Raw genomic sequence first — 26,827 nt, forward strand, 5'->3', positions numbered from 1 at the left:
TTTGCACAGTTTGTCGTTGTCGGCACTCTGGCGTTGGATACCAAAGGTGGGTAACCTTTCATTGATTCTGTTATGGTTATTATTCTATAGATCTATTGAGTATTCCCACAAGAAAATTAATCTCAGGGTTGTACACGGTGATATATTTTTACTTTGACTTTGAACTATTCTGAACTTGGCCTCTTTGGCTGTCTCTCTCTTTCACTTACTCACATCCTCACCGTGACCTTTCAATGTTGTCTTTATCATGGCGTATCTGCAGAATTGATTTTCCAATCCATATTCAGCACACCTTTTTTCACAAATAATTTGACCATTTCTTTCTCACGTGCTCATATATGAAGAGATTAGGTCATTCATATTATGTAATCATGTAGATTTTGACCCTTACGGGTTGCTGCCGAGCTTCCCTACGTGTTACGTATTGACCGTAATGTGAGAGGGTATTCTGGATGGATGACTAACAAGTAAAATAAACAACAGCATATTGGTTTCTCACATCTCCGTCTCTCGTGGGCGTTAATCACGGCCACCCGGCTTCTCAGTACTACAAACATAACAACTGATGACGAGGCGACAAGTCCTCTTGCAATATTTATTGTTCAGTTCCCTTCAGCAAGAATAGTCTGTATTCAATGATGTAATGTAGCTGAGTGAAAAGAAGATGCCACGCACAAAAAAAAACAGCTGCAGAAAGCGCGGTGAGTGAAGAATCCAAGGGGAGCGAACGGGACAGTAAAATAAAACAAATAAGAGAGGAGCAGAAGCAGGGTAAGACTTGTTAGTTTTTCTGGAACGTGATTCTGTTTGAAAATGGCGATGATATTTGGAAGTATAGGGCTGCATGATGAAAGGACACAACAATTCAGTTCGTATAGTTAAAGATTTGAATATTTTGCACTGGTAAACAGCATTTCAGATGATATTTGTGTTCCAACTTTTCTGACTGTGATGGGTGCCGAAAAGCTTAATTTATTAGACAGACTGCTAAGTCTAGCCATAAACCTTCCTTATGAGGACATAGTTAAAGTCTTAAGGACCACTATTCACCAAAACCTTTGAATATTGCTGGGAGGCTTGAATTTCATAAAAGGAATCAGGAGGAAGATAAATCTATTCAAGCAACAACACACACAAAATGCTGGTGGAACGCAGCAGGCCAGGCAGCATCCATAAGGAGAAGCACTGTCAACGTTTCGGGCCGAGACCCTTCGTCAGGACTAACTGAAACGAAAGATAGTAAGAGATTTGAAAGTAGTGGGGGGAGGGGGAAATGCAAAATGATAGGAGAAGACTGGAGGGGGTGGGATGAAGCTAAGAGCTGGAAAGGTGATTAGTGAAAGTGATACCGAGCTGGAGAAGGGAAAGGATCATGGGACGGGAGGCCTCGGGAGAAAGAAGGGGGGGGGGTGGGAAGCACCAGAGGGAGATGGAAAACAGGCAAACAACTAAATATGTCAGGGATGGGGTAAGAAGGGGAGGAGGGGCATTAACGGAAGTTAGAGAAGTCCATGTTCATGCCATCAGGTTGGAGACTACCCAGCCGGTATATAAGGTGTTGTTCCTCCAACCTGAGTTTGGATTCATTTTAACAGTAGAGGAGGCCATGGATAGACATATCAGAATGGGAATGGGACGTGGAATTAAAATGTGTGGCCACTGGGAGATCCTGCTTTCTCTGGCGGACTGAGCGTAGGTGTTCAGCGAAACGGTCTATTTCTATTTCTAAATTTATTTCACAGTTTGTGGCAGTGCTGAAGGAATTGTCTGAACATTGTGATTTTGGGCAGTCACTGGATGACACGTTATGCGGTACGTGGTCTGCATAGGGATGCAGTTAAGAAAATTTGCTTAAGCTCTTGAACCAAAGGGGACAATTTCACTCAACTTCACTTGCCCCATCACTGTAATGTTCCTACAACCTTTGGACTCACTTTCAAGAACACTTCATCTTATGTTCTTGATATTCATTGCTTATTTATTTATTAGTATTATTTCTTGCTTTTTGTATTTGCACAGTTCATTGTCTTTTGCATACTGTTTGAATGCTCAAGTTGGTGCAGTCTTTCATTGATTTTGTTAGTTATTATTCTATGGAGATATTGAGTATACCCTCAAGACAGTGAATCTCAGGGTTCTATATGGTGACATATATGTATATTGATAATATATTTACATTGAACGTCACAGAAAACAGACCAACATTACATAAGAGAATTGCAATTACTACATCCATGCAGATTGCTGCTAAAATAGCACAGCTATTAAGTGCATCTTCCTAAGTTCCACTGATTTTAAGAATAAGACACTTATTGGCAATCAGTAACGTTGAGGCAAAACTGGGCGTTCAGCAAAAGAGTGTTTGAATAAGGATTTAAATTGCCGAAGCTGTGGCAAAAAGGGACACATTCAAAGCTCCCGTAAAAATAAAAAGATATTGGCAACAAAAACTCTGTAATAAAGAAAAAATACTTCTGGTAAAACAGAAATAAACACGTAAACACAAGAAATTCTGCAGATACCGGAAATCGAAAGCAACATATATAGAATGCTGGAGGAACTCAGCAGGTGAGGCAGCATCCCAGGAAATGAACAAACGGTCAATGTTTTGGACTGAGACCCTTCTTCAGGACTGAAAACGAAGGGGGAGATGCCAGAATAAAAAGGTGGGGGGGTGGGGAGGGGGGAAGAGGAAGGAATCTCATAAGAGTAGGCCCTAGGAGACAGGAGAAACGGAAGAAGGAGAGGGCCCAGGGGAGATGATAGGCAGGTGAGAAGAGGTAAGAGGCTGTTGTGGGAAATAAAAGAAGAGGAAAGGGAGAGGATTTTTTTTAATCTGAAGGAGAAATCAATATACATGCCATCAGTTTGGAGGCTACCCAGATGGATATAAGGTGTTGTATCTCCACCCTGAGGGAGGCCTAAGTGAATTAAAATGTTTGGCCACCAAGAAGTTCCACTTATTACAGATAGAACGGAGGTCCTTGACGAAGCGGTCCCCTAATTTTCAACGAGTCTCACCGGCATAGAGGCCGCAACAGGAGCACCGGATACATCAGACGACCCCAGCAGATTCGCAGGTGAAGCGTTGCCTCACCTGGAAGAACTGTTTGGAGCCCTGAATGGAGGTAAGGAGGCAGGTGAATGAACAGGTGCAGCAATGATAAGTGCTGGGAGGGAGATCAGTGGGGAGGGATGTACAGACAATGGATTCAGGGAAGGACTGATCCCTGATCCCGGAGTTAAAGATTTGTTTGGTGGTATGATCCCTTTGGAGATGTGGAAGTTACGGAGAATGATGTGTTTAGACGAGGAGGCTCATGGGGTGATAGGTAAGGTCAAGCGGAGCTTTATCCCATTTTAGGCGGTGGGAAAATGGGATGAGCACAGAAGCACAGATGTCCAGGAAATGGAGGAGATGCGAGTGAGGGCTTCATCAATTGTGGAGGAAGGGAAACCCTATTCTTTGAAGAAGGTGGACATCTCTGATGTCCTGGGAGTGAAAGCCTCATCCTGGGAACAGATGCGACAAGGACAAAGGAACTGAGAAAATGGAAATAGTACTTTTACAGGAGACAGATTGGGATGAGGTTTAGTCAAAATAGCCGTGGGAATTGGTAGGTTCATAAAAGATGTCAATGAACAGTTTGTCTCCAGAGATGGAGACAGAGAATTTGAGAAAGTGAAGGAAGTTGTCAGAATTGGACCAAGTGATTTTAAGGAAAGGGTGGAAGTGGGAGAAACTGAAGGAGAAATTGTTGATGATGAGAACCAGTTCTGCCAGACAGAGGAGGGTGGTGAAAGGAAACCGGTTGCTTCCTTTATTGAGTAAGAAGCAGAGAACTTTAAGGTTTTCTTGATTAGGGAGAGAAGTGGATAGGGAGTGGACATCCATGGTGAAAATGAGGTGGTCAGGGCCAGGGAAGTAAAACCAAGTGAGGAGATCGAGAGCATGGAAATATTGTGACGTGAGTGGGAAGGGATTGAACCTTCCTACTTTCATAGAATGGAGCTTTATTGAGAAAGAAACAGAGAGCTCTTTTGGAAAACTAAAAAGAAACATGTGAACAAGATGGAGCATACTGAGGACAGACTGAGCGACTCCCACTCTGTGGTCGAAGAAGCTTTGTATGTCTTATCTGTTTCGGTACACAAAGATGGCTATAGGGTGATCCCCACGGTTGCATGTGGCCACAGTGAGGAGACAGGTGGACGTGGGTGCTGCAATATTGCTGGTGTCAGAGAAAGTTGACAAGGAAAAGTTGCAGCAGCTCACCCCAGGAGGGGCAAGGTTGACTTTGAAGTCTTACACTGGTGAGGTTGTTCCAGTGAGGGGAGTAATACATGTTACAGTGGAGATTAATGAACTGAGAAAGAAACTTCCACTGTATGTTGTTGAAGGTAATTCTCCAGCACTTCAGGGATGCTTGTGGTTGGAACAGCTCAAACTTAACTGATACAAAATGCGCTTGATGGATGGGAGCACTGGTCTTCAAGAGGGATCGGAGAAACATGCAGAAGTATTCAACAGAGAATGGAATCTCTACTGAGGTGGTTGTTAAGTCCAGGTTCTTAGTGGAGTGGCAGAGGTGGCTTCTGAGCCTTGGTGGTGACATGGTTAAAAAATTGATTGAAGGAAAAGATCAGTTAAATGATAAGGCATGAACAAACCATATAGATAGTCCAAGGAAAAGATGCTAGAAATCTAAAAGTACCCATATGCGAAGCAGAGGCCAGCATGTGTTTTGGTAAGATATGAGAGTGAAGGCATCTGGGACCCTGAAAGGTGGCGTCCATCGCTGTATCCCAGTTCTGCCAGGAGTTTAGAAAGACTATGCTTCAGATTTGGAGAGAGCAGCCCCAAGTGAAGTATTGCAGATCTATGAGAAAGAATAAAGGAAGAAGCTTTAGTAGTGGCTGTCATGTGACCAGTATGTCCAATAGGCAACAATCTGGAAGACCATTGGAAGATAAAGACAATGAAAATATTCATGGGTTGGGTTGCTGTTGTGTATTTAACATGTCAGTAATATTTGAGTATTATTGTAAATATATATTGTTTTATTAAGCATTCTTTGCTGTTCACGCCACTTGTGCTATGTTCAGGTCTTGTTAAAAGAAAAAATTAGAAGCATACACGTTATTCCCGGCTCCATGATTTTGGTTTGATTAGTTTTACGTTTTGGAGCTATGAAACATAACAGTTGCCAGCAGAGATTTGGAAGTGGGCACATAATAGCATCATGCGCCCACTGATGGCAGAGACGAAGGCTTGCATGACAGAGATGCTAGAGAAGGAAGGAATGATACTACAACAGAAAGCTATTTAGGAGAGAGTTCGGAGATGGCAAACGTGTTTTTGGTGAGGGGAGAGGATCTGATTGCTATACTGAAGAGGAACCAAAATGGTTTTCTGCTGGCCCCACTAGTCACAAAGTGCTCACAGGCTTTGATGATAAAGTGCAATGAAAGCCATAAATCGGCAGATTGACATGAAGTGATATGCTGTTCCCTCAGCTGGGCTGTGTCTATTAGCATCGCATTCCATCCAATTCAGCACCTACTTCCTAGATAACTATCAAGTCCTTTTTGAAGCAATGTCAGTATGGTGTGGCCATTCTCATGCTGAGTTGAGTAAAGCGGACTATGCTGCCCTTGAAAGTTTCCTTTAAGAGATTGCATTACTACTGGCAAAAAGTTGCAGTACTTTATGTGACAGTTTTATAACATAACCCAGGTAATGAAATCAAGCAATAAAGAGCTCTCAATTATCAGCCGAGGATATAGACTTTTTGCGGCTCTTTTAAGGATGCAAACTTACAATATGTTGACTTCAATGAGTTCTTCGACATGGAGAAAAGTGTACCTGGACTAGCATGAATGATTGAAGAGGTGCTTGGTGAAGGATCAGTGGCATCCAGACAGTTCAGTCAATAATTTCAATTAACTTAAGTAGACTAGATGGTTGTTCCAGTAGCCTGTGGTCTGCCCCACGTGAAGAGCTTGGGAGACATGTTGGTCTGGAGCAGAGGATCCCAACTTGTGTTTCACAGCTTGGAAACCACTTTGTCATGAGGAGGTAACAGGAGATTAATTAAAAAAAAATGTTGATGTTTTAGAAATACTGCGAAAAGCAAATGTGGATGTGGAACCACTGCTGTCCAGTCTCACCGCCAACGCGGATGACCTAAAGGAGAGTTCAGAGACTGGAGTGGTTTTGATTGTGGAAGAGGTGGAACTGAAAGGTCTCGAGATGGAATGTGAGAGGGAGCTTGCCGCCCCATTCATGGTGGAACATCGGGAGCAGACTCTAACTGCATCATCTGGTCCTAAACAAATACAAAAAAAAAGACACAGATATGACTTCTGTCAATGAGCTAGTTAATCGCATGAAGGCAACTGGAACCTTGCCTTTGCAATCAAAACCCCCTGAAATATGGCCTCCATCCCCAGATAATTTAGGTGACTTGCTTGGCAGACAGAATCATCACATGCCAACCCTTATTCAACAAGGCCAATTGTCCCCCCATTTCTGAGGTTCCCCGTACTGACAATGCAGGAACACAGCCAAGATCTATACATAGACCACCAAGAGATAAAACGACTTTGATGTCATCCCCAAGTCATCGGGACCCCCACAGAAACAGGCAGCCTCTAGACATTTTGAATCTCTAGTAACTAACTTTCAGCACATAGGGCAGAATGAGACCCAGGGTTATGTCTGGAAATAGGGGCAGTCTTTCCCTCTTTCCCTAGTTTAGAAAAATAAAAATTATTGTTGTTTGAATTTGATGAGTACACCATTGAATATTGTGTGGCGTATGGCCAAGTGGTTCAGGCATGGGACTAGCAATCTGAAGGTCGTGAGATCGAGTCACAGCCGAGGCAATGTGTTGTATCCTTGAGCGAGGCTCTTAACCACACATTGCTCCCAGTCCACCCAGCTGAAAATGGGTACCAGCAAAATGCTGGGAGTTAACCTTGCGATAGACTGGCATCCTATCCGAGGGGGAGTCTCGTACTCTCAGTCGCTTCAGGCCACGGAAACAGACATAAGCTCTGGCCTGATGAGCCTATAAGGCTCGGGGCAGACTTTAACTTTAACCATTGAATGTTAATAGTTCAATAGCTGCTCTGTATTTGGGAAGGGGGGGAACCTTTAAAATAAAGGGGGGTATGTGATGTATTCATGTATATTTTGGCCCTTACAGGTTGCTGCTGAGCTTCCGTGTGTGTTACGTACTGACCGAGAGGGCATTCTGGGTAGATGACTTACAAGTAAAATGAGCAGCTGCATGCAGGTTCCTCACCGCTCCATCTCTCATGTGCGTTATTCATGGCCACCTGGCTTCCCAGTATCACAAACATAACAATTTACATGAATAGAAAACATAGAAAAGCAGACTATGTGCAAGATGGTGAAAGATTGAAAGGGATTGATATTCAGAGGGACCTGGGTGTTCCGGTATGTGAGTCACTTGTAGATAGAACAGGAAATGGAGGAAGCTGCAGGGATGGAGTACAATACAGAAAAAGATTTGGAAAAAGTTATTGAGAATGGTATATTTGAGGCTTTACTAAAATAGAGTGAACAGAGGTCAGCAAACACAATGGTAATGGATGAACAGGGCATTGTCATACAGCCTCATCTGACCACAACTTTAGAGGATTTATCATGAAAGATGCTGGCTGGACAAATCAAGAGGTAGCAGAGGTCTAAATGAGTGTTACAACAATTATAACTTATGCACAAGTATGACACTGAGTTGTCAACAGTCTAGTTTTTGTTCAGTCTGCAGCCAGGAGAGGGAGAATGTCATGACAAGGGAATGGAGTTTGTTGTAGTATCTAAAGGCACTGAGTTTGATCTTCTCAGAGATTAGTAGAGGAAATTTTCTGATTATTTGGTTCTGGATGCTGGGGAAGCCATCTAACAACTTAAGGATCATTGGGTTGTCAAAAAATTTGATGAGGAGAACATTAGAACATTGTTTCTGAGAGCTTGGATCAGCACAATATCCAGCTAATAGAGCCCTTGTCTAATAGAACCAGTGACCTGGGTTCTACTCTGACCTAGGCCTTGCTTGTCTGGAGCTTACCTGTGCTCTCTGTGACTGTATGGGTTTCCTTCAAGTGATCTAGTTTCCAACCACATACCAAGCATGTGGACTGGTATGTTAATTGTGCACTGAAAATTACACCTAGGGTGGAGGTAAGTTGGGGATTGATAAGAATCTATAATAAAATGAAACTCAAATAGGATTGGTGTAAAATACTACATAATGCTTGGCTCAGACTTGGTTAGGAGGGGGATGCTGGTTGGGCAAATGGCCATATTCCATGTTGTACAACTCTATAACTTTAAAGAAAGGAAACAACAGATGTAACCAATTACATGGTTTGAATCTTAGTGACAATGACATCCCAAAGATTTCAGGACTTATTGTTGAAGATGAGAACAGAGATACAAGGGAGAAAGAATTCACGTGACATTCTGCAGCAGAGAAAACACATCAGGAAATGGTCGTGGAAAAACTGGGCCATCTTAAGTATACGCAAGCAGGCCTGTTGTGCGATAATACCAAAGCAGTGAATGACTGAATTCATCATCCGCACTTGGACTCAAACAAGGAAAGAAATCAGGGTAAAATTAAACGGTGGTCTGGATAGGGCTTGTGGCATCATAGGAAGAGGTGTGAATTCAGTTTACCCAAGGTGTTGTGGTGATTGGAGTTGACAGACAGAAAATCATGATTTCATTTGGGACAGGGCATATTTCAAAGGTGGGATGAAGCAGAAATGGAGAGAAAATGAGTTGTGGGTGAAGAATGGTGCAAGAAATTGGACAGCAGTCCTACATGCGATTGTGCTGATAGGAGTATTGAGGCCTCACATGGCATTGGGCCGTGAGTGAGAATGGCAGAGATTATTAAAAGAAATGTGATGGCAATGAGTTCATTGGAGTGTGAGCCTGAAGAATGATGTCAGAGGTTTAACACACTCTAAATATGAAGTCACTATTGCAGAGGTTAAGTGAGGTGAGCGATGAAAATAAAAAAAAATAAAGTGGTGATACAGTCTTACATTATGAGGAAGTGAACATGGCAAAGTTAGTCACTGCTGTTTGTCCTGTGAATCTGTTTTGCAGTGTTATATTTTCTGTCTTGCAACAGGAATACGTTGGTGAACAGAATGCTTTGCTACTCTTTTGGATGCAGCATCAGTATTGAATACATTGAGATCAAATGTTGCATGACCTGGATCCAGGAATAAGCAGCCATCCCACCGGGGAAAATAAAATGTGCTGTCCGAGCACAAACACACAGAGAAGGAAATAAAATCAGTGGGCGGGCACCAAATCACATCATGCTGTTTTCATGCACCTGGTACAGAACATCATTGATGGAGATCTGTGGCAGGCTGTTTGCCCAGCCGCTCAACTGGGGAATAAGGCATGGCATGCAAAGAGCTAAAAAAAGGAAAGGGAAGAAAAGTATGTAATAACACATGTATAAATTAATGTAAAATCATATTGTAATCCTGTAGCAACAGCTGTAAATTCACAGTAAGATGTGTAAACTTGTATTCCTAAGCTAATCCAAGTCTTATAGCTTGTGCAGTTTGAGATGGGCGTCGTGAGCATAGACCTGATTACTATAGATAAGGGAGGGTAGGATAGATGGAAAACTGTGCAAGACCACCCAATACAGACCGCGGTTCAGCTTCTATACTTCCATCTGGATCTGCAATGATTTCAGATACCACATGTCATATTTCCCTGCCATGCAAATCCAGGCTATGTGGTATATTTGTTACAATTCCCACACTACCAGGTGGTCTATTCAAAATAGGCTTCTGGTGTTTATTATTGTGCAGTCTCTGAAGAACAACTACAGAAATTAATTTGCTTCAATTAGAAATGCAGTATACGATAAAGTACGTCATTGTATTTAACTAGTAATACAGCATTCCTTTCTAGTTAAATTCTTGAGAAGCTCCAAGGGCAGGGCAAGCCAAATGAATCAACATATTAATCATAATCAATCACCATAATAAACGACATCAGCCACAAGCTTGGCTTTACCACCAAACGCTGTAGTCAAAAGGCAGAATCTTAACTCTGCCAGAAGACAAAGGCCCCTTTTAGATAGATAGTAGAAATGTAAAGTGACAGTGAATAAAGATTTAATTTACATCTAATCATATCACATAAAATAGAAGATGAATTTGTTCTCCTTGGAGGCCCTGCTTCACATTTGCGTGAGCTTCAGAGTCATTTTTTATCTCTTAGGGGGATTTTGCATTTATAATTTGTGCTTTACTGGAAGATTTTATATTTCTGTAAAGGTTTCTATTTCCGTGCATTTAAATATATGTGTACATTTATATATTACTGTAACCATGTTTCACCTCGGTCATAGAATCAATAATGAAAACATCGGGAATGGAGATTTTGTGTCACATTGAAACCTGAAAGAAAAAAAAATACAGCAGTTGCTCACTGACAGTAGTGAAGTTATTATGTAAATACTTGGTTTAAAAGTTACTTGTACACCATTATCATCAGGTAATGTGGCAGTTTCATAGCTCCAACTACCAGCTTTGATTCTGACCTGTGTGCATCTGCTTCTCTCATTCCAATGACAGACTGGCTGAAGGGTTAACTTCTTCCTGTGTATTACTCCTATGTAGGTCGATGGAGAAACCTTTTCAGGAGTATTTACGTACATGTGCAAGGAAGTAATTCTGAAAGCTGGCATAAACTCAAAGAGTCAAAGAGCCTTTTTCTCTGTCATTAAGAAGTCTGAACTATGAGAATATATTTGCACCAAAATCCTTCATCCATTGTTTTTAAATCGATGTTTGCTTAACAATGGTAACATGTTTCATTGTTAAACAGTTTCCAACCATCACCTAACAACAGCCAAAACATCAAATTTAAAATTGGTATAGGACAACTTATAATTAAGAGGAAATATATCATAAAGTATGTTGCTTCATCCAAATAATGAAAATGTATGTTTCATTAATTCCTTATAAGAAAGCAGTGTCTTGATTTAAATTTACAATTCAGTTTCTTCTCATTGGAGAACTCCCACCTCAATGTTTCTGAAAAGCTGATCAGAGATTATTCCAAAAAGTACAACTGAAAACATTCAATTTGCATTGTACTATCCATCAGGTTAGTGGTGTGGGAAATACAAATGCCTCGCTTATGCATACATGAATTATTTGAACACTGGTGAGAAGATACCTTGAGTAAAATTTTCCATCTAATGGTCTAATTGTCAAAAAGAAGGTTTGCTCTTTCTATGTTGCTCACGGTTTTCCTCCTGGTACTACCCAATAAATTTAACTGTGCAATTAAATTCTTCCGTGAATTTATCATCCTCTTAATTTTTATGCTCAGTGATAACTGTTTTCCAATTTATTTCTTAACTTCATTTATACCTAACGGAATACTTGGTGTAAAGTAACATGTTACGACCAATTTGAATGCAGGTGTTTTTTTTAACAAAATTCCAGGAATTAGAAATAAACTAACAATGCAAAGATCATATTAAGCTCTAATTTGTCTCACATTTGCCATTTGTCTATTTGTCACATAAAGAGGAAGCTCATGTTGAGAGAGCTCATAAGTTCAGCCTTGCATAGACTTTTCACTCTCTTTGATAATGAAAAGAAATTAGTGTCAGAAATGAGGAAACTTCATAATTGGGTTTATTGCTGTAATCAGCCTTAAAATGTTGCTCTGTGTGGCTGTGACACCATTCCAGTTATCTCCAACAGCATTGTTGATGCAAAGCAACACGTACTGGAGAAACTCACCATCCACGGAAATGAATTAATGTTTCAGTCTGAGGCCCTTCTACAGGACCATTGTTGTGACAACATTTGGCTTTTCCCTGCTTATTCATATGTTAGCAATGTTGCAGTAAATCTAACTTTGGCCTTCCTCGTGAAATATTTAAATAAGAGCATCCATTATGGTAGTTTCTGTATTTCATCAAAATACTTCATTGGGTATATATAAAACTTTAGGATATCCTGAGATCATGAAAAAGGCTTTATAAACTCAAGTTCTTCATTTCCATTATTCTGTGTTGTCAGCTTCTGGATTCACCAAAAGCAGCTATTAACATGAAAATATTACTGGGCTACATAATCTCACCAAGAACAACATTACTATGGTCCTTGGAAGACCTGAGCTAAGGAAAAGAAAATTCTGCTGAAGCTTTTAGTTCCCACCACATTTCAATCATTTCTGCTGGAAAAATGCAAGGATGTCAGGGGAAAACTGTTTCAGGCTCGGAGCCAATGCCCTTGGGCTAAATGTCCTCACTGTTCAGCCTCATACACCAGGGTTGTAAAATCAGAGGGAACTGCAACAAGCAAATAAGCATTTTCTGCAAAGAAAATCAAACACATAAATAAACATCTGTATTGCTCTCATGTCATCACCATTCCCATTCTCCCTGTAAAATAAATTAGTGATTACCTCAGAGAGAAATCATCTCCTTTTATGCAGGGTGTGATTAAATTGAGGTGTGTAATTGATCCCTGAATGAGATTGAAAAGTCAGAGCATGCAAAGAACTTACTGTGAGTTTGGACTGTAAAATGTGTGTTTACTGCTGCAATATTGGATGACTGATAAGCTGTGAACAATAGTCATAGAGTAACAGAGAGAGAAAAAGCATCAAAAACAAGCCCTGTGGACAATTCTACACCAGGCATTCGGTATAGTATGGCTGAAGACAGCAAAGCAGGCACTAATGAAAGGAGACCAATTAATGTTCATCGTTGATATAGTCCCATCCTAAAAGCTTGGATAGCTTTAACTAATGCTAAAAAAAAATGAAACAATTATTTTTCATTATTTCTCAAAGGCCTACATCCATGTTTGGTGACAGCAGCATACTAATCAATTCTCGGATGTCTACCTCAGGCACCATAGTCTCTGGTCCAGCATCAAAGAAGGATATGGCAGCTTCTATATCTGCCCAGCACTAGGGATATTTGACATCAAGTCACCCACTGCTTCAGCAATGGCTCCACTGAGAAACCATTGCTTTATTATGGGAAATAATAAAGTTTGCAATTATACATACTTATGTGGAGAATGATAATACATCATGTACTCTTCGATATTACTACACCAGCTGTATTGGATCTATCCACATTTCAACTTAAATAACAGCAGATGCTGGAAACAACCACTGCATTTTAAAAATTGAAAGTATTTTATGTCAACATGAACTTCAGCCCAATATGCCTCCATTTTGTCAGGAACTCAGTAATGTCAGTTTTCTTTTTTACTGATGGTGAATTATCAAGATGACAGGTCAAAAAATCCAAACTGCAATTTCTATTAGGATTGCTAGTAAGGAATTTTCTTTTTTTTTCTTGGCTGCCTATTGCCTGCAGCAAAAATTAAAATTGAAGATGGTCCGTTTGCTTTTGACAGTGTACAGCTGTGTGTTGGGAGGTAGTTGATTGTACCTCAACCACCACACATTATGGAACAGAAGACTGGATAAAAACCATTCCCCACCACTCTGAGACATTGTGCAATTGCCCATGGCATATAAAATTGCACAGCCAGATAGAATGCATTCGATTAATTTGGCCAATGTCTGCAAATTCAAGAAAAACAAGCATGTACTAAATATAACTACAGTAAATATCACAAGCTGCATATTGTATATTGAAAAAAAATTACAAAATTTATGGCATCAACAAGGAGGTAAGTGCTGAAGTGGACAATATTAAATTATTACTTTATACTTAACTCAGAAAGAAAGGTAATCCCATTCCTTGGGCTGTGTTAATCAGTGAAATCTTAAACACAAGAGATTCCACAGATGCTGGAAATCTTGAGCAACACACACAAAATGCTGGAGGAACTCAGCAAGACAGGCAGCATCTATAAAGAGGAATCTACAGTTGATGTTTTGGTCTCAGCCCAAAATGTCGACTGTTGATTCCCTTCCATAGAGGCTGCCTGACTTGCAGCATTCCCCCTGCATTTTGCGTGTATTAATCAGTGAAACACAATTTCAAAATGCTTGCAGACTACAATGCCATACCTCACAGATTATCAGGACTGCTGCATTACAGAATGATAATATTAGAATATAAATTATCTTTCTATGACAAAACCACCACAAATAGCATGAAATTGGTGTAAGGTGATATTTCCTGTCACATTTATTTTACACTATTACTGCATGAATGTCACACATAATGATTCTGTATTATAATGAACTAATTCCTTCTAAATAAAACCTGTTAAACACAAAAATTGTCAAGGAGCCACTGAAAATTGATCTAAATTAATTCTGCCTTCTCACACAATTCTGGGAGCAGCCGATAAAAGCAATATTCAAAATTTCACATTTCACTACAGCCATTTGTTGGTTTTAATGCATGTGTTTTCAACCATTTCAAATTGTGAACTAAATCTATGCTGATGCCAGCCAGTGAACTCAGAAGTTGTTTTAATTTCCAATTTGATCTATGTTAAATTAGTCCAGAGGAATTCATTTGTATTTACCAAGACTTGCTATAATTCATCTTTTCTCAAGGTTACAGATCTGAGGAGTTCTTTACCTTCTGCACTCTCGGTCGGTGAAGTAAGTATTCATGGAGGTGTTATGAATTTGTGCTGATCATAAAACTGCATTGTGGTTGTATTACTGCAGTAGTATGCCAAATTCAGTTTCAAAATATCTGAATGCACAAATATATAATAGATATTTGTAAAATCCCTATTAGAATAATATTATTTAAGTAAAGAAATTAGTCATCAACCTATCATTTATTGCCCTATCACCTAACAGGATTGGACAATAGATGATGCCCTCATTGCCTGAATTAATACATCCTGTACAAAGTATTAACTTTTTCTAATACTACACTGCCATTCTGTTGTAGTGTGAATGAACCAAAGCTCTGTATAAGTCCACCTAGCCACTGCCCTCTACCCTGTTCAATCTATCTTTTAACATTGGTGATGCCCTGTTCCAAAGGCTGTATGCTGTAGTTCTAAAATATGTATTTTTTTACTTTAGTGCATTTAAATTTCAATCAATATGCCTCCAATATTTTGGACAACTTTGTGAATATGATTAAGGTTGTTGTGGCTCATAGATCCCATAGATGCCAATTTGGCTGTGAAGGAACCAAAATAGCTCAGCCAGAAAGTTATCGTTTCCTATAAAATCTGGCACATAAAATAATTCTTATTTCCAGCAAATGCAAAGGTCATACTAAAGAAATTAGTATGATAAAAGTATCAACAGATGAGAAATTTATACAGGCAGGTTATGGCAAGGAACCAAAGGGTATTGACTCACTTTCAAGGACTTGAAAATTCATGTTCTCAGTATTGTTTATTTACTATTTATTTATTATTGTTGTTTGTTTTTTTGAGTATTTGCACAGCTTGTCTTCTTTTGCTCATTGGTTTGTCAGTCTTTGCCAAGTCAAAGTATATTTATTATCAAAGTATGCATACGTTAAACAACCTTGAGATTTGTCTTCTTACAGGCAGCTACGAAAGCCAATAGAACTCATTAAAAACAAAAGAAGTTGGTCAAATAACCAACGTGCAGAGAGAAAAAAGAAAAAAAAACTGTGTAAACAATAAAAGTAAGCAAATAGCAATTAGAATGGAAGTGTGTAGCTTTTCATTGATTCTATTGTATTTCTTTGTTCTACTGTGAATGCCCACAAGAAAATGACTCTCAGGGTAGTATATGGTGGCACAAATATAATTTTTAAAAAACATTTTCTTATTGAGATATAGGGTGGAATAGGCCTTTCTGGTCCTTCAAGCCATGCTGACCAGCTGTCCCTCAATTTAATCTGAGCCTTATCACAGGACAATTTGCAATGACCAATTAGCCTATCAACCGGTAGGTCTTTGGACTGTGGGAGGAAACCAGAGCACCCAGAGGAAACCCACGCAATCACGGGGAGAACATACAAACTCCTTACAGGCAGTGGTGGGAATTGAACCTGGGTCGTCTGTACTGTAAAGGCTGTCGTGCCACCCTATTTTTCCCCCAGAATAGCAAGTCATTCTTTATTTAGGCGGTCATCGAAAGGAAACTGACAGAAAATCAAGTCTGACAATCCTTAAATGGAAAGCAAATGAAAATGCTTTGTGTAGCCTTTCTTGCTATGAATGAGTAAGCTACAATTGTCATCAAACAAGGATCTAACCCATTATCCATCCTCTTGGTCACAAAGGCAATGGAAACATTAAATAACTATCACCGCTGATGACATCTACTGACTGAATACAAATAATACTTGAGATGAGAAAATCTGCAGATGCTGGAAATCCAAGCAACACATACAAAATGCTAGAGGAACTCGGCAGGCCAGGCAGTGTCTACGGAAAAGAGTAAACTTGCTCTTCTACCCTCTCCTGTCAGATATCCCATTCTTCAGCCCTTTATTTCTTTCACCTATCAACTTCCCAGCTCTTGACTTCACCCCTTCCCCCTCCTGGTTTCCCCCATCACCTACTGCCTTGTACTTCTTCCTCCTTCCCCCACACCCCCCTCCCACCTTCTTACTCTAACTCTCCATCTTTTATTTCCCAGTCCTGATGAAGGGTCGCAGCCCAAAACCTCAACTGTTCACTCTTTTCCATAGATTCTGCCTGGCATGCTGAGTTCCTCCAGCATTTTGTGTGTGTTCCGCAGATAATACTCAACTTTTTTATAGAGAAGGCTGTTGAAAGCAAGGCCAGAGTTAACAGAGGTACAATTCCTTGTAGTGCGTGCTTGGTGTAGTGTTTACACCTGAACATGTGATCCAGCTGCTGACAAGGTTCGGCATACTGTTCTTAAACAGTTATGACACTGAGCAGGGGAGTTGTGACATCATGTTGCAGTTGTATAAGTCATTGGTGTGGTCATACAATGGAGTATCGTGTACAATTTTGGTCACTCTGCTATAGGAAGGCCTTTCAAAGTTGTGGAACACCTGAGGGACAGCAGCAGTTCAAGAATCAGCTCATCACCACCTTCTCAAGGACAACTAGGGATGGGCAATAAATGCTGACTTAGCTGGCGACGCCTACATCCCATAAATGAATATATTTTTTTAAAAGTCCAACCCTATGTCCCGATTGTGAGAAATGGAAATGGGTAGGGCAGGCCAACAGGGCTCTGATGAAGCTGTACAGGCCAATCCCCTGTACAATGGATACAATGGATTACAGAAATATTGAGGAACTCCAACCATACCACAAACTTTGGACGGTGGAGATGGGAGGTCTTCAATGGCCCATGGTCCACTGGGAGCTGAGCATCCAAGAAGATAAGTATTTATAGGAAGTTCATGATTGAACTAGAAAGTGTGCAGGAAAGATTTTCAAGGATGTTACCACACCAAAAGTCCAGAGTTATAAGGAGAGATAGGATGGGTTAGGACTTTATTCCTTGAAATTTAGGAGAATTGAGTGTGGGGGCTGACTTATAGAAATGTTTCAAATTATGAGAGGCATAGATAAGGTGGACCGTACATTTTTTTCCCCAGGGTAGAGGAGCCTAAAACTAGAAGTTATAGATTTAGGGCGAGAGGAGAGTTTAAAAGGGTTCTCAGGGGTGAGTATATGGAATGAGAAGTGGTTGAGGAAGTGATTGAGGTATGTACAATACTATAATATGAGAAGAACTTGGATAGGTGTATGAAGGGGCAGGGCACAGAAGGTTATTGGCTGAACGCAGTAGATTGCGACTAGTTGGGTGTGCACCATGATTAGCATGGACTGATTGGGCCAAAGCGCATGTATCCATGCTATTTGCTCTTTGACTCTATGACTTGATGATCTTAGCATTGAAGCTATAATCAAATGTGATAAAAATTGTCTCCAGAGATTAAGCTGTAAACATGATATTTGATTTATTAAATATACAACTCTGCTTCAAGAAGATGTTCTTCAATTGGAGAAATTGTAACTGCAGTGAAGGCTAATAATAGACATCACTGTACATTAATTATTTGTTCTGACTTAAAGGCCAGGTGGAATGAGAAGAAGTGAAATGATCTCACTAAAAGGTAATAGTTCACTGTCTCTAAAATATCCTGAGTTTCTGTTAAAAAAGAGCACTACAACGTATTAAAAGCAGCTTGCAATTGTGTAAACAGCGTGCACTGATTTGTGGCTGTCTCCTGCCTGAGGCATTAGCCAGGTGTCCCAAACACGCCCATAGCCAAGCAAGAGAATTCAGACTATTACACTGTTCTGTCAGTGATAAATTATCCCTGAGTTATTATTGTTCATTACGAATAAGGTAATTATGAACTCCAGAAAATTATTACATTTTATGGAGGTATGATTTATTGTACAAACATGTAGCTACTTTTACAAATCCAACACATTGTATCACATCCCAGTAACACCTCTGCATAATACACCCAGTGACCTATAGAATGATGCTTATTGTTCACAGTCTGTTACTAATAAAGAAATCATATAAAGTCCTACTCTTTATAGTAACACCCTTTTTGTATGTCTGCCAGGGACAGTAATGGAGAAGGGATCAGCACCATAATCAAACCTCCCGTACAATTAGTAACTCTGTTTGTTTGTTATTAAGACACCTTTTGTCCTGTGTTAATGAGACTTTTTTTCTAAGAGCATAGAACAAGAATTTCTATAAATCCTTGGGCACTTTTTCGGTTTTGGTACCCTTATTTAGCAATGACTTATTTATATCTGCAAGGCGGAAGCTTATTAAAGAAACAGGGCCCGAATATATATAAATTAAATCAACTTTAAGTAACATTTTCAAGAAATGAATCTTAAAAGATTGCTCATAAAATCCAACTACTAAAATAACTAATAAACCGCGTTTGCTAATAAAATAAATACAGCAAATTAATTGCTCTGTGGATTTCATTGCTTGGCCATCTTTAATGCTGAGCTAACTTGCAGAGCTAGCTTTTGGCAAGACAGGAATGCAATCCATTAACTCGCAGAAGACAAAAGCAGCACAGGATTGTAGTCAGATGATGTCACCCAGGTAAAGTTGTACTGACAAGCTTTTAATTAAAGTTTTCCCACACATCTTTCTCTTTAGGCCTTGGAGCTAATATTCATTATGTGCTGATTGTCAGCCAATTGAAAGTCAAAGGGAAGTGCTTCATTTTCAGAACTGTTGCTGACAGCAACAGAGCACTTTGTTGTACAATCTGTTTACTTTCACTATACACACTGTCTTGCTATAGGGAACCAAATGAATAACACTGTTTATGGTGTTAATTAAATGCATCTGTTGTTAGATATGTACAAGGAAGAAAAAATCTTTGTAGGCAATTACCGAAAAGCCCCAAGCTGTGGCACAACTTGCCAAATCGTACTTGCTGAATAAAGTATAGACAGTGCCAGCAGGTCCTAACAGGTGCACAGGATCAGAGCCAGGGGCTGCAGCTTCCAGTGATGTGAAGCAACTGATAACTCCAGGCCCAGGAATGCTGACAGGGACTGGAGATAAAGTAATCTCCAGAGAAGAGCAAAGAAGTGTCCAACTGCCAAAGATCTAAATGCAATCGGATTGTGTCTACATAAATTCATCATGTTTTATGCTGTAAACCAGGCCTAATGTGTTTAGACATACGGTACAGTATTATCTAAATGGTTTTTAACTGTTGTCACTTGACGCACATTTGCACAGATTTTAATGTATAAGATTTATAAAGAGATTGGGTTTATTAGAGTGCAAAAGTCATGATTTGGGTTGCTGATTTGTTTTTGAGTGGAGCAAATGTGTAATTGGGAATTTCTGATTGGAAAACACACTGTATTTCCGTTCAGAAGCACTGTGGATCTAACAAGGTCGTTCTTCTGGTCAAGAAATAACAACAGTACATGCTACTTCTGAATTTAGTTTAAAGCTAATCTTAATTTTATCGATTATGTTTTACACAAAAGCAGTTAAAACACTCAGTATGAAGTACATTTACCAGGCCATCGAGATAGTTCTTGATATCAGCTGAAGGGTTCCTGAATGTACGAGTCACCTCGTGATCTAAATGTGACCAAAAGTTATCATTCGACCTGTCACTCAAAAATATGATATCGCCTGTATCGTTACTAAACTCATGATAAGATGCAGTCAGTCCCTGGGACTGTGGAATGCCTTCATATGCCACGTGTCTGAAGTTTCGAACCAATCAGTGGGCGATTCAAACTTTTAAAAGGAAAGTTTTGATTTTCAAGGTCCATTTATACCGAATACACATTCTCCCACCGTGAGCATCTCGGTGAACGTTTACTTTCCTTCGGCCATGTATTTTATATGGTTTGCTCTTCAGTCCGTTTCTTTTACAAGATACCGATCATAGATGTAAATGAGCATTAAATGCCTGCAGATATAGGCGGGGAAGTCCTGCAAGTATCGCATTCTTTATTTAATGCCGCAAGAACAGAGGGGCACGGCGAAAGGGCCATCTGTCTATAACTGGAATCATTTAAGAAGAAAGAGATGAAAGTGTAATTAGGCGAATGAATTATGCTGAACACAGCCGAGCGTTTCTGAGGATTGAGTTGCGGATCTTTCTCCACCTTGTCCTCAGCCAAGCGGCAGGAAACAGCTGGGCAGAATTTTTGAGTGCCTTTAATGAATTGAAATCTTCGTTGTTAGGACTTGGTGATTAAATGAAATAAGACTAATATTCCTGGGTGACTTCGCTGAAAGCTGAGTGCCCTGAAAGTAAAGCTCGTCTCAAAGTGAGCCATCTTGCGCTGCTTGGGGAGTTCACACATTGCAAAAGTGTTCGCATGTACGTGGACGAGCCATTTCCCCAACTCCATAGCCGCAGCGTCAGGAGATACCTCGCCAGTTAATAGATACGCGAAAGGAGTTAACAAACATTTAAAGTTATATGCCAACGTTGGAGCAGTTTCCAGCGTCCTTAGTCCGCTTTGAATATAATTTGAGATTCTGTATCTTTTTAGATTAGGCATCTAATTTCAAGCATATACTTAAGGAAGTATAATACCAGTCGAGCACGTGTTTCGATGCTCAAGAATTCGTATAGTTAACACACTTAAGATATTTAAGCGCCTTTTTTCAAAGCGGATATACAGGAACAAAATTACTCCTATACAGAATGCAATAAAATATCTGCCATTTAGTAGTTCTAACCATATATAGTCACGGCAAGAATGCCTTTCAAATTCGTAAGGAATTGTTGCTGCGGAATTTTCTATTGACTGCATAGGCCCCACTCTTCGATCGCTGAAACTCGCCGAAATGCAAGACGCCCCCCCCCCCACCCCCTTCCCGCCCGCTTCTATATGCCTTCAAAGTTTTAAATTGTTTCTAGCTCGTCAACCTTCTGGGAGAGAACTTTTTTTCAGGCGCTTGGAGAGTCATTTTAGAACATGTGAAATATTACTATTTCATTTACTAAACAGCGCAGACCCTATTTCGGAGTGTCGGTCTGCCTATTGCCTACTGAAATGAAGAATCACAACATTTAGGCAAGGAAGTAGGACAATATCATTGTAACTACAGTAGTGAAACATTTATACAGGACTGGCTTCAACATTTCGGCTAAGTTAACATGCAGTTCCAAGGAGTAGTCCAGCCCCCTACTGCAAGTTTAGTACAACATGGACATCATATGCAACATTTAGTTCGCCATTAATACATAAAGTTCGTTGTTTGGGGGGGGGAGAAAGACACCGTGTCTTTTCCTTGCTGAAGTTGCAGGATTTATCGCCTTGTGTATTTTTTGGTGTTGAGTGTCCAGGGGTGATTAAATTTTCCTTGTTGAGCCTTGTAAAAACCTGACTTAATCATGTAAACTTCTGTGTAAGCAAAATAGAGAAAACTTCAAAGGGTCAAAAAGCCTTCGGGGATTTCGAATGAGACGCCAGCAATAGATATAATCTGCTTGCTGAATTCTGGCTATATTTGTCCAGGAACTCGTAGGAGCAAACCCTCTAAGGTAGAGATACTGTGTTAATTCATCCTTTATCCCCTCAGAGAGTATAGGCTTTGTGAGGCCAGGCAGCTCTTCACTAAGGAGAGTTACTTGCCCAAACCCTAAAGTGAAGTGATGGAGTAATTTGAGATAATGACTTGGTAACAGGCTCGGGCAGACCTTGAATACAGAAGTGAGAGATGTTATCGCCTAAGACTGGCTCTTAAAATGTAGTTTTCTTCTTACAGTTAGTCAAAGCTACATTAACATTCCATACAGAACTGCTAAACAGGACTTTAAACAGAATCTTAATTAGCCCTGAAACTGCGCGCAAGGGTTTATTCATTGCGCTCTTAACTAATGTTAGCTGTCAGGATATTTTTTTTCTTGGTTCTTTAGGGGATATCGTGTTCTGCTGCAAAGCATGACAGAAATCTAATGTGGATTGCAGAAGTCCTTGCAGATGAGGAATCTGTATAGTCTGCCCGACTCCAAGACTCTAATGGCCAGGCATGTTTACAGTACAGAAGGAACATTTATGACAACCTCGCCTACCAGACCCCCGCACAAAACTGCCTTTAAGTTCGCAGATGAAGGTAATAAAACGTACGCAAATAAGGTATAACCTCCTATTATCCCGCGCGGGATACAGAACTGAAATCCTTTTCAATTCCTGTTGCGGTGATGAAGGCTTATGGCAAAATCAAAATATTACACACTGCGGGTCTGTTGGTTGTTTGTTTGTTTGTTTATCCTGTTCTGAAATTAAATTCCAAGATTATCCTTGCCATTGATTATTGGCAACTATTGCAGGGATACCACGTTGGAATTCAATTTTCAAATAACATACTGCAATACTAAATAGAGCTGATTGTAGCACGGGGTTTTATTAAGGCTGATAACGCCAATCACAAACACTAAGTCGTTAGGTTAGTGCGTGTTAGGATGTATAAAGGCGTTGTTAATGCTCTGCCCTCCACTCCACCTAGTCCAATAAAAACTAGCTACATGTGGTATTTTTCACTGACAGGAGGAGACAAAACATTACACTGGGAAGAGTTCTGTGCATCTGGGATATTTGTGCCTTATTAAAGATTTACAATAGCAATTAGGGCTTTGAAACTATAAAACATTTTAATAGCCTCAACGATTTACACAAAACAAAATGTGCACATCCGTTAGCGTGAGGACACCATTTAGGGACCGACGTATTTGTAAGACGGAGCAAATTAGAGCTTCAAAGTACAACAATAAATTAAAAAAAAAAATCAGTGGTGTTTCTGCCTTTTCATCCTGCCCACGTATCTGTTATTTATATCACTTCCTGTATTGCGAATTACATGTATCGATTTTTAAGAAATTATGCTGCATATTTTTTTCGGGCTACGCTAAAGGCGGCACTAAAATGACGCAGAATTAAATAATCAGGTGTTCTTGTACATATGAATAACTGCGTACATGGTGGAACATTTCTAAAATCCATTTGCGTTAATGTGGCTATGATGACTCCAAGGGTCCCCGGAGGTGCGGTAATTAGTATAGTCTAGGTTTCTATGTCTTTGTTCTAGAGAAATGTCAAGGGTTAAAAATCCGCCGCTTTTGCCCTATTCCTTGATCTGGAAGAAAAAGAAGCTGTTGGCACCTTTATGGGGTTTAGGCATGCTGATACTTTGAACAGAACCTGCCCACTAACTTTGATCACACTTATCAATCCCAGCTGCCGTCTATTTGTTTGTCATTTCGGTCCTTTCCATCATAATGATTATTTATAGGCTGCAAAATGAACACTCTGAACCTGTTTTTGCCAGACACCGCGCAGAAGAGTCAAGGGCAAGAAACAATGTTGCTCACCAAATTATAACCAGATCAGGAATGACTTCATTAGCAAATCCTCGCCTATTGGTTGGGCCCATGGGACATAGTCCAGTGAACACAACTTCCATTTATACCCGTAGTGACTGCATGCGTTTAGCTGTAATACATATTAGCGAGTCCATCGGTGTAAGTACTTCCCGATAAGAGCTAGATTTACTTTATCAAACATAACAAATATTATTAATCAACACATATAATTATTTTTAAAAATTAAATCAAATGCATCTTCCATTTATCAGATTGGAAGTTCTTCTCTCTCCCTCAACTACGATCGTTAATTTTAACTGTACTTAATGTAGAAAATCTATTTGGATATTCAATTTGTTTCCATCGCATAAACATTTAAAACGAGAACACATCTTAAAACAAGATATTATATGTGAATTACAGGCAGAGGGGGATTAATACAATATATTGTATGTAAATAAATCAAAAAATAATTGTATACATGAATCGTAACGCTGGGTGTTAGTTTATTATTGCAACAGGCGGAGACGATCGGTTAATTGGCGGCGACTACCCAACGTAAGGATAATACATACAGCAATTGAGTAATTGACTTTGGACGTCTATATTAAAAAGTTTGAAATATCTTTATTACAGTTTTAGGAATCAAATAATGCCGAACTGTGAACCCCATATTTCTTTCGAATAGCGTTAGATCTTAAAGTACGGCCTCGGCTTCGTAGCCACTATTATGAACGAATTGAGTTTACGGGAGACCAGGGCTTCCAGTTCTGTTTTGGTTTGTAGATTCTGTTATACTTAGGTCTTGTGTTTATTTGTTCTGCAGTCAGCTTCAAGTGTGTAAATAGGTCGCTCTTTTACAGCAACTTTTCATCTATCTGTACAAACTGTGACGGCCTTAATCAGAATAAATTCTCGAAATGTTATGAACCCGAAAGCACTTGACCCTTCTTTTCGCCTAGTGATTCGCCCCTTTTTGAAAAGAATCAAAATTCCTGTATACACTGAGCTGTTGAACTTGGATGATATTTTCTCTGCATTTCCGTACACTTGTACTTACAACCACTTGATAACGTGTTCAGATTATATGTAAAATGACAGATACAGAATTTTTAATCAGGTATTCTGCTTTCATGTGTGACATCTTTTTAAAAAAACAAGTCAGGGGTTGACTTTGGAAACGACTATATTGGTATAATACAGCCGGTAATATTAATTGAGCTTCAAAGGTGTTCTGAAAGCCATCAATGTTTCATTCGCTTGTTTGTGCATGCGGTATATATGACCTAGGTGAAGTTGTCACCGGTATGGTCCAATGGTAACTATTTCCATGTACGAGAGCTTTCGAACAAATTAGTTCTAAATTCTATACTATGATTAATGTAAATGTATGCCCACACCCCCATTTCCACCACGACGGCATCCCCCGCCCACTTACCTCACCCCCCCCACTCCGCCCCAGCACCATAGTCATCACCATCATACCCATCCAAATTAACCACTTCAAAATACGCGTCTTTGTATTTACTTGAGATTGTTTCAGCTTTGTATTTTGCGAGGTGAACACACCGTGGTCTGTATTTAAAGGGGAATCCCGTTATGTAGAGTTTATGGTACAATCTGCAGAGAGGATAAGAAGGGGCGGTACTATATTGTCAACGTACCTTCTACCTTTAATGAAGATAATTAGCTCATTCAAGGCGAGGACTACAGTGTCTTTCTAGGCTATTTAATTGTCAGGGAAAGTGTAAAAAAATGCAGCTGATTGTCTTCATTATGGCTTTCAAACTGTTCCCATTAGGCTTGTGAAGCACTTCTTCAGCTGCCTTGAATAAGCTCATACATCTCCCTACTCTTGTCCAGCAGGGATACTGGCCTGTCTAAAAGGAGCTGGTCACACAATAACACATTTACGCGCGATTTCTGCCTCTAAAAAAACACTGTATTATGCACTTAATCAAACGATTGAAGATATTCCCTAGCAAAAGAAAAAAAACGGTCGGTGCCCGCTTACTGAAACAATACCGCTTTCATTGCGAATAAATGTTGATATTTGAGGAGACTAGAGAAAAGTACAGCGGCAACCCAGCGTGGAAACCGCCTCGAGTAATATTTGACAACACCGATATTCCCGCAGGAACCCACCTGAGATTAAAGATTAAATTTCAATAAATCAGCTCAAATAAAACGCCGTGAACTGGATGTCTGGACTGTTTGGCTTTGCGTTTAAATTGCTTCTGCTTGCTTTTAGTATTGTTTTCTAAAGCCCCAGAGACACGTTCCTATTCATATCAAACACTATTTAAATAGAGTATACTTTCTTCACTTTGTGACCTTTTGAGCCCCAGTTACGCTACTGCCGAATTAATGACTACTTTGGTCTACCGACAAAATAAACAAAGTCTGCTTTAATTAACACAGCCATATTATCAAAAAGGCATTATTATAAACTATTTTCTTGAACACAGTACTTCCAAGTCAGTTACAAATGTAACTCTCACAGACAACTTCAGATGGAATTGTTTTGAAGGATTTGCTTAATTTAGGGGGAGTGGAAATGCGAATTAGTTAAATAACAATCCTTGATTTAGTCTTTGGTTATTACCTGTCTTTAATGAGATAATGGGACGGGGTGGAGCGCAGATTGTGCAAGAGTAGAAAAAGACGCGTTTAGTTTTATTTTCCATCGAAATTTAATTCTACAGATACTAAAGTCTTTCTCAGGGTGGTATGCGATGCTGCTGTTGTTCCTTATCAGTGTCAATATTATGCAGCAGCTTAAAAATGCTTGTTTCTTGTCAAGAGATGAAGAAATATTTCTCTAATAAATGAAAAACGGCAAAGACAAAAGCTATTGCTCTTTCCGAATAGATCTAGGACTGTATAACAATATCAAGCTTGATCAATGAACGGGTCATTAGACGCTTAACATCCCAAAGGCTGATGGCTTCAAGTGTTGCCGGGGATCACTTTCAAATGCCCTTCGCTAACGAGAAGTGACCAACGCCAACAATTTTCAGAGCGAAATAAGT

General features: G+C 39.8%; 2 pseudogenes; both read left to right on the plus strand.

The window, feature by feature from the left end:
- The first annotated feature begins 3,486 nt into the window (after nucleotides 1-3,486).
- LOC140713984 (eukaryotic translation initiation factor 4E transporter-like) lies at nucleotides 3,487-5,718 on the plus strand (annotated as a pseudogene).
- Nucleotides 5,647-6,536, plus strand: LOC140713940 (eukaryotic translation initiation factor 4E transporter pseudogene; annotated as a pseudogene).
- Nucleotides 6,537-26,827: the final 20,291 nt, after the last annotated feature.

The sequence above is a fragment of the Hemitrygon akajei genome, chromosome 20, assembly GCF_048418815.1.
Source record: "Hemitrygon akajei chromosome 20, sHemAka1.3, whole genome shotgun sequence".
NCBI classification, from domain to species: Eukaryota; Metazoa; Chordata; class Chondrichthyes; order Myliobatiformes; family Dasyatidae; genus Hemitrygon; species Hemitrygon akajei.